Source organism: Rhagoletis zephyria, unplaced genomic scaffold (genome assembly GCF_001687245.7).
Source record: "Rhagoletis zephyria isolate East Lansing unplaced genomic scaffold, Rhagoletis_zephyria_1.1 Rzeph_scaffold_00180, whole genome shotgun sequence".
NCBI classification, from domain to species: domain Eukaryota; kingdom Metazoa; phylum Arthropoda; class Insecta; order Diptera; family Tephritidae; genus Rhagoletis; species Rhagoletis zephyria.
The window spans coordinates 30,919-39,858 of record NW_016157264.1 but is presented as its reverse complement, the minus strand read 5'-3'; the positions used below and the strand labels follow the sequence as shown (position 1 = coordinate 39,858).

Sequence of the window (8,940 nt, the reverse complement as noted above, 5' to 3'; positions counted from 1 at the left end):
GGGGGGGGGGGGGGAAAGGGCGCCAAGCAAAGCGTAATAAATTGGCAGCGCCAGTGAGCAGCTCCCCTACACATGGCACGGCACATACATACACTTAAATATGTAAAGGGTGATTCAGGTATTTGTCAATTATTTGTGATATCTTAATGTTCTTTTCAGTCAATTAGTAGTACAGGCTTTGGCAAAATTAGTCATGGAGCGTTACTCAGTTGAACATCGCGTAAAAGTGATCCAAACGTATTATGAAAATGGCGATTCGGCAAGAAGTGCATTTCGCGCTTTGCGTGATTTTTTCGGTTGAAGAGACTGAAGTACCCGTGCATCTTCGTACTGGTCGTTAGGACGCCATCAGACCAAACTTCTTCGAAAATGAAAATTATCGTGACAGGATAGCAAATTTCTGGTGGCCTCCATTAGTTGACATAGTCTGGGACCATATTGCAAACCCAAGTTCTAAGGACAAATTATTTCACAAAACACAATGGCCAAACGGCCGCCAAGATCTTGCGATCGATATGAAAAGTGTGGTCTCTGCTATAGCTGAAGAACGAAACCATATGCGTTATAAATAGATTGGGATATTTACCAAATTTAGACAAAACATGATGAAAAAAAAAACGAAATTGAAACACCCTGTAAATCATACATGTGTGGTATTTTTGTATGCCCCAACAAACAATCCAATCGACGGTGCGGCGTTAATAGTCAGCGATGACGCGTCGCGGTGATCATGTTGAGTTCAGGTGTAAGTCAGCTGTGGGCAGCAGCGCCAACAGTTTATCCCCCCCTAACTCCACCACCGCTACCGTACCAAGCCAACTTCTTTCTCATTAACTCACTACACGACGTTGTCGACTACGTTCGCTTCGTTGCGCTAAACTTGTCAGACAGGTATTTCACACTCGCCACTGCGTGACAGTGTGACGAAAATAGCCAAGAGTCAACGTAAGTAGAAAATAAAGTTCATATAAATAAATAGCATACATACATATATGCAGCAAAATGACCAATATTTCTGTGAATGCTTAACGTTGACAATAAAGCAATTCACAGTTGAGATTGAAAAAAAAAAATACGAATGATAAAATACTTGTAAACACGCAATTAAAAAAGAGCTTTGATGACAAAAAAAAAAAACAAAAACACAAAATTAATTTGTGTCATCTAAAAAAGTATTTGTATCAGAAGATGGTGGCTGCGATCATGTCATTTGGCATGCAAAGTAATCGGATCAGCGCTTGAACGCGAATGCTAAATATTTATTTATTTTTTTTTTTAACAACTGCAACAACAATTTTGGCACAGCTGGTTCAAAGCAATCAGCCACATGCACATACAATCATACATGTATGTATGTATGTATGCATGTATGAAGAATCGGATATTTAATTAAAGAGCGTGTGTTGCAGGTGAGGTGCTGCCAGATGTCTGGGTTGCTTAAGTGCAAAGAATTCGAATGATTACTAAACCAAAAAGAATGAACGTGAGTTAGACTTATATACATACATATCTATGTGTGAGTGAATAGCAGGTTGGCTAGATATATGTATGCAAATCTATCAAATGCATTCCCACATACATGTAAAATTAAGTTTTTCAGGAAGAATATGTCATAGATGGGTGTCTGAATCCCTTTTTGTAGGTCTCGGAACCTCTTTGCCTCTTTGCAAATATGAGAAGTTTTAAATGCAGTACCCAGCTCCGATGCATCGCAATGGTGAGATGAGCTCTTTGTCGGACACTTCGTTTCTGGGGCATTGCTTTCTGGGTGGGACTCACATTTTTAGGATGCAGTTGAAGTCAAGATTGATGACCATCTCGATCCAGAAGTAAAAACGAGTTATTGATTAGTTAATTTGCTCTATATCTTGTCTTGCGCTATATAGTTTCGTCCATTATCGTTTCGTGGTTCTTCACTCCGTTCCGTCTTCTTCGCCCCTTAATCGCAAGCGGTACATAGGGCATCCACTACGCGCCGTCTGGTTCGGTTTCTGCAAATAGCTTTGATTTCCAACCAGCTTAACTCAAATAGCTTCGCCTCTTTGGCGTCTTCTTTGAGCAAGGTGTGGCCTATCCCTTTCCGTCTCCGGAGCCGGACATCAAGGAGCTTCATGTTAGCTTTTCTCAGCAACTCGTTATTTGATATTATTTTAGCCCAAAAATATTCGGGGTGTTATTCTAAAACAACGGTTTACGAAAATTTACAGGCGCCCAGGTTCTTGCAATGCTGACTTTCCAAGTTGGGCAACCGTACTGCAGTGTGGATAATACATTGGACTTGAAAAGACTGATCTTAAATCTTGAACTCAAATTGTCGTTACGCCATAACGTGTACATCATACCAGAGACCGCTTCGGCTTTACTTATTCGGCGGCAATGTCTTCGTCGGTGCCACCATCGGGGGCAACTTCGCTGCCAAGGTCGGTGCTATTACTCAAAGTCTCCGGTGTTTGGTCGGAGATGGGACGATATGCCATAAGACATGCCGTCAGCGTGGTCAATGTGCTGACGTAAACTGGACCTGGTCCACAGAAGTCCGCAGTCGAGGACCCATTCACTAAAAGAAAGCGAAATGGTTTCACCAGGCACTCCTCTTTGGCACAGGGCTACCCGCAGGCGGTATAATTTATTTCCATATTATTTAATTTCACTTCATTTCTTTTATTTTCATTCCATTTTCATTTCGTATCTTAACTTTTCGTTTAACGTTTCGTTTTATTTCTTTTTTCATTCCATTTTCATATCGTCACACTTTTTTTCTTATGGATAAACTTTGTTTCATTTCATTTCACTTAATTTCATGTCGTTTTTTCCCATTTTCATTTCATTTCATTCCATTCCTTGTTCGTTTTTATTACGTTTTATTCAACCTATTTTATTCCTCATTTCAATTCACTTCACATAATAAAAAATTGTGTATGAAATGAATGTTTTAGATACGTTTGTATGCATGTATGTATGTATGTAAGTACGTTTGTATGTCAATAAGTTCATAACCCCCTGAATGACTTGACTCAGCGCTATATACACCACTTAATTACATCCATAAATACATAAGTATGTACATACATATATATGTACGTACGAATGTCTGTGGAGGGGTATTCCTCAAAATTTACAAAATCCTCATACAAACCTACACGAATTTGTGTGCATATGCAGCGATAAAAATAAAGCATTAGCGACAACACCGAAAATATCAACGACAATAAGTATGCGAACAGATAATGACTTAACATATTGTGGGTCAAAGTAAATAAAAATCAAACAAAAAAAAAATAAAAATAAAATAAAAGTAAATTGGAAAAAATAAAAATGAAAAGCAAACATACAAACATATGTATGTGCGTGTGGAACACTCGCTAGGCAAATACCCTGTAGGAAAAAGTTATCAATTGATAAAAAAATAACCAACTTGTAGTTAGCTTTTATGCAGGATTTCTATAGAATATATAACTTGAGTTAACTACAAAAATGCTAACTTTAAACTAGTTGAAAAGTAATGCCGATCTAACCGGGTCATTGTATTCTTTAAACAAGTTTCCATTTAAATTTGCTCATACAAATTTTACTTTGAATACACTTTCTTAATTTTACTTTGAATACACTTTCTTTCTGCACTTCACAAATACTTTTTCCGAATTGAGGGCAAATAAAAGGAAAATCAAAATCGAATATGAAACCACCTATAGCAGAATATGCAAACGAATATGTAATGTAATAAAATAAAATAAATAAATAAGTAAAAAGACAAAAAGATTTTACCACCCTTGACTATTTCGCGGTCATCGCCATTGAAATGTAGTTAGATTGCCTCAAGGAAAATATACAGATAATAGTGACCTTCAGTTCCTTTCTAATCAACTTCAGGTTAACTTATAGTTAGATGCATTTCCCACAGGGTATATACAGTATGTAAATGTATCCACAGGGGTATATATGCATGTACATTAGGGTGCATGTCTCTCTATAAAAAAAATAGTACTTTTATTAGTTTGCTAAAGATTTACGTGAGCTGGACCGATTTGAAACCTCCAAAACGCGTTTTTTATTTATAAAAGTTTTTAAAATAATTTTTCTTAAATGATAACCTTAGATGAGAGAAGAGTTTAATCATAAAAGATTTGCATAAAAACGTTTAAAAATTTTATCAACGGTAGGTATCAAAATAATAAGATTTTGGAGATATTTTCAAATCGATCCAACTCACGTAAAAGTCGATATTTTTAACGAAATATTTTGGCGGTAGCCTTGAAATATAATAAATTAGTTCCGGTGTAAAACCGTTCCGGTGTAAAACCGTAATATTTTTTTTTTTTTGTGAAGCACCCTAATTTGTATACATACACATGGCTGATCATCGCTTACTCGCTGCCTGCATGACGCTATATTGGTTTCCTAACTAAAATGACCTTTGCATGTTAATTGCTTTATGTGTTGTTGTTGTGTTATTTATTTTTATGTTTTTTTTTGTTGGCATTTTGGAGCACTGCTTTTTGTCGACAAATTTTATATGCTGCTTGTAGCTGTTACTACGTATAATATATATACGATTTCTGATTGTTGTGACTTTTTATGTGTGTATGTTTGTATGCATTTTTTTTTTTTTTTTCATTATCTATGTCTGTTGCACATGTGTTGTATTTTTTATCAGTCTGACCGTTTATTTGGCGTCCCATGTCTGTTGTTTGAGTGTCTGTGCCGATGTCTGTCGGTTAGTCTATGCTTTTCCGCTTGTCTGTGTGTCTGTCTTAGGCTGTCTGCGGGTCTTTGCTCACAATTATTTCCAGTTTTCACACAGTTTTCCTCAAGATTTTCCTATTTTTTTTCAGTGAAACATACAAACATACTTTTACTATAACTTATGCCTAAGTGGTAGTAGTAACCTAAAATTGACTTACGCAGTACTCAAGTGCGGTTGCCTGCCCTCACACTTGCTTGCTAGTGCTTGTTGTTGCTAATTCTGTTCGCGATCCCTTATTTTTGGTACGTTTCTCGCCTTCATTCCAATACACGCTTTGAAGAGCTCTTGACTTCTATACATATCTACATATGTATCGTTATCTATTACGCTGTTCCTTGATGCATGTTGTTGCTTTTGTTACGATGCTAAACGCATAGAATCCCGCAGCTACGTATGTGACTTTTTCTCAAGTACGTTCTAAGCTAACAATCTTTCGAGCGATCTCTAAACGATCTCTGTTCCTGTGACTTCCTCAACTACGTGACTTCTAATCCAGAACACGTCACAACTTCTTCTATGTACGTTCGATCGTTGTGTTCACGCGCGTCTCGTGCAACGGTAACTTGCCGCGACTTTGGCGACGACGGTGGCGATTATGGCCTCACGGCGTTCGACAGACAAGCCATCCGCAGACATTGGCAGGTATGCTGGCGCCTCCTTTAATGCCACGAATTTTTCATGCTGTTGCCGCTGCTTACTAGAATGCCTCATAAAAGCACAACAACAAGAAAAAAAAAGGTAGTCGTCGTACAACTATTTACTAGCTGAACTTGTTTTAAATGCGGCGCTGCTTCCTTTTCAGGTTCTTTGCACTTCTTTGCGGCTGCTGGCTGTTCTAGCTGATCTTCCGCTTACCGCTTGCCACTTGCTTGGTAGTTTAGCGCACAGCTTGTGACTTTGTTTTTTTTTTTTTTGGTTGGTTGAGTTCTAGGCGCACATGTATCTAGGTATACGCTTGTGTGTGTGTGTATCTTCTAGATACCTTATTTTTATTGGCCTATCTACGCCGTTTGTTTATTAATGACTTTTCCGCCGCTTCAAATGTGTGTGTCTATCTGGCGCTGTTGTTGTTGCAATTTGGTCGCCTGCTCTGTGCTTCCTGCAGGCAATTATCGTTGCGCTGCTGCTGTTGCCTGCTACGTCTGGCTGTTCGTCGGCGATCGTGCACTTGAACGTCGGACAATGTGTCGCCAGTGCTGATGTCGTCGTCGTCTGCTTAGTCGACTTGTTTTTTTTTGGTATCTCAAGTGTGTGCGGGAATACACACACACCAGAGGGGTCTATGCACGTGCGTGATCACTTCTTGAAAATCGTGTGTGCCGTCGTCGTCGTCGTCGTCGGCAGGGTATTCCTCGACCTTTTGCTGGAGTGGCTTAATGCTTGATTTTGTTGTTGTTTTTTTTTCATTCGCTTATTGCCTTTTTCTTTTGTCTTCCTGTCTGTTTCGGCTTTTATTTTGTAGAATTCTCACAGTGAATTCGTGGAACTCAATTAAATGCGGCGACACAGTTATTCTTAACACTTTTTTTTTGTTGTTTTTACTCGTATGTATTTGTGTTTGCGGAGTGCGTATCGAACGACGTTTGTCTGCCTCAAGCGCAGAAATGAGGATCACTTGGCGATCACTTGAAGTTTTCGGCACAGAACACTGTCTGTTTGTGGCTGGTGTTTCTTACTTGAAGACAAAATGTGCGCTGCTCAATAAAGTATACACTTTTATACTAAATGCGCTGTTACAATTTGAAAAACTACACGCCAGCCAGCTGATCAGCACCTTCGACGAACGCGTCAATCAACACAGACAATATTTTCTTTTAGTTTTATTTTTACTTTTACACTATTTCAATGATGCTCACACTATAAATTTGCACTTCAAAGACACTGCTGTAATTGCTGATGATTTATGAATACTAAAAAAAAATTAATGAAAGAAAATTTTTATTGCAATTTTTGTAACAACAACATGGCATTGATCGCGTAAGTTCTCATAATTATTCACTGGTTTAATCATCCATAAACTCTGCTTGTTTTTTTTCGCTGAGAAATTTCAGTAAATTTTTTCTTTATAAAAATACTAATTTCCCGAAGTGATCTACATACTATATAGTCGCGCGATCACTAAACACTACACTTGTTATGGCGTACGTCCAACCCGTACGGCATTTTGAAATATGAAAAAATATACGCTCTCTGCGCCACCGATCAAAATGGAATCGCAAATGTAGCGGTGGAGATGCTTGGGAGCTTTGTCTGTCTGGATGTGTGTAATTTAATTTTGACGGGCAATTCCCAATTAAATTCCAAAAGTTACGAATATTGATTTTCCACACGCTGCTAAATACGTTCTCCGCATGCCACTCAATATTTACTTTTTCCTCTTCTTCTTCTTCTGCTTTAACTCATTCAAAATACAATGCGGAATCGCGCGATCTCGACGTATGCAACGTTACGCTCAAACTAAAATATTTTCTATTTGATTCACACAACACACAGTGCAGTGCAGGCGGCGAAGTGATCGAACGCGGCAGCGTTAACGACGGCGCTGCGCGCTAACTTGTCTTTCAGCGATCAAACAAACACACATTTGTAGCGAAATCTGGCGGCAGCAGCGACTGCGACGTCAACAGCGACAGCAGTGCCACCAACCCACACATACTAAACCATTGGTTAATAGTGCGTCCGTCCGTCGTTGGCGGCAATGATAACAATAACAACATACGTATGTGTAATAAGAGGAAGAATAACACAGCTTGTACACAGTAAAGTATAAAGCAGAAAATTCAAAAAAAAAACACCAAAAAATAGAAGAAAAAAAATTAAAGTGTACAACAACAACGACGCCCATAACTAAGCGACGAGTCTGGCTTTAGTGTCTGTGGTTTGCGAGTCGTTGGGTGAGTGAGTGAGTGAGTGAGTGAGTGAGTAAACGTGTGGGCCCCAACCAACGGCACCAACGGCACCAACGGACAGTGGAGACAATAACCCAGAGCCGGCAGAGCCAAACAACAATTTATATTTGACCGTATAGCAGACAAATCGAAAGATAGTACGAGTACATAGTCGGGAGCTGGAGAGTTTTAATTGAACGCGACAGCGCAAGCAGACGTACGGGCGGACGGACGAACTGACAGCAGGCACCGAGAGGCAAGGGGTGCACTGACTGGGCACTAAATGACTGTTGTGTGTCTCCAATAAAGCTGGCTCAGCCGGTAGATGTTTTTGTAGCTACTGCTGCCGCTTCAGTGCTTGTTCTTTCCCCTCTCGTTTTTTTTTTTGTTCAGTATATTCTTCACACTGTGCAATTTAAATCACCACTTGACTTGTACGTTGGCGTCAGTGTGTCGGGGATGACGATCATGACGGCGACCACGACGATCACTTGCCTCTTGATAACCTTTTTTTGTTGTGTATTTATGATTGCCTGTGAAAAAGCAACAGATGATCGTCGCTCAGCGATTCAGATTGTGTTGTGTGCGCGTTTTTTTTTCATTTATTGCGTTGCACTTTTTTTTGCTTTGTGAAATCATACGCACGATCAGCTCCAAGCGATCGCGCTGTGTGATCTTTGTCAACGTAGAATTGATTTTTGAATTCGCACTGAGGGCACATTTACGCGTTCTCAGTAAACTTATATATATACTTCATTAATAATGCAAAATTCATAAACTTTGATTCTTAATAATTTTTTTTTTGTGCTGGAGCTTGCCAGTTCTCGAACTTGCCTACGTCGCGATCATCAAATCACGCAAAAGAGAAGAATAAATTTTCACAGAACGATTGAATTTACGAGTATAAATAAAAACTTAATTCGAAAAAAGCTAAAGAACCATCATTTTCAGTAACCACTCACAGAACGTTCGCCGTGACAACCTTTTATAGTGCGACTGAGAAAAAAATATGCGCTCCTCAAAGTTCGCAAGAATTGAAGACGCGAAGTCGACGGTGAGCATGCCAACAATGAACGTTGACAGATACGACAAAGTTTACGACGCCGCGAAGTATGTATGTGGCCACGACTGAGGAAAATGTCGACGACGACGACGACGACAACAACGACCAACGTAGAGTCGGTCGCCCCAAACACAACAAAGCAGTAATTGGTGGTGCTGGTGGTGGCCAATAGACAACAGCAATTACGAATACCGCGAACGAGTTTAACATAGATGACAACACAATACAACAAAACATGAATAGCG

General features: G+C 39.3%; 1 protein-coding gene across 1 annotated transcript in view; it reads right to left on the bottom strand.

The window, feature by feature from the left end:
- Positions 1-7,174, bottom strand: part of shn (zinc finger protein schnurri) — a 53,274-nt gene extending 46,100 nt beyond the window's left edge. The window contains exon 1 of the mRNA XM_017608936.1: positions 4,902-7,174. The gene's annotated coding sequence lies outside the window, so the exon portion shown is untranslated. The remainder of the gene's footprint in view (positions 1-4,901) is intronic.
- Positions 7,175-8,940: the final 1,766 nt, after the last annotated feature.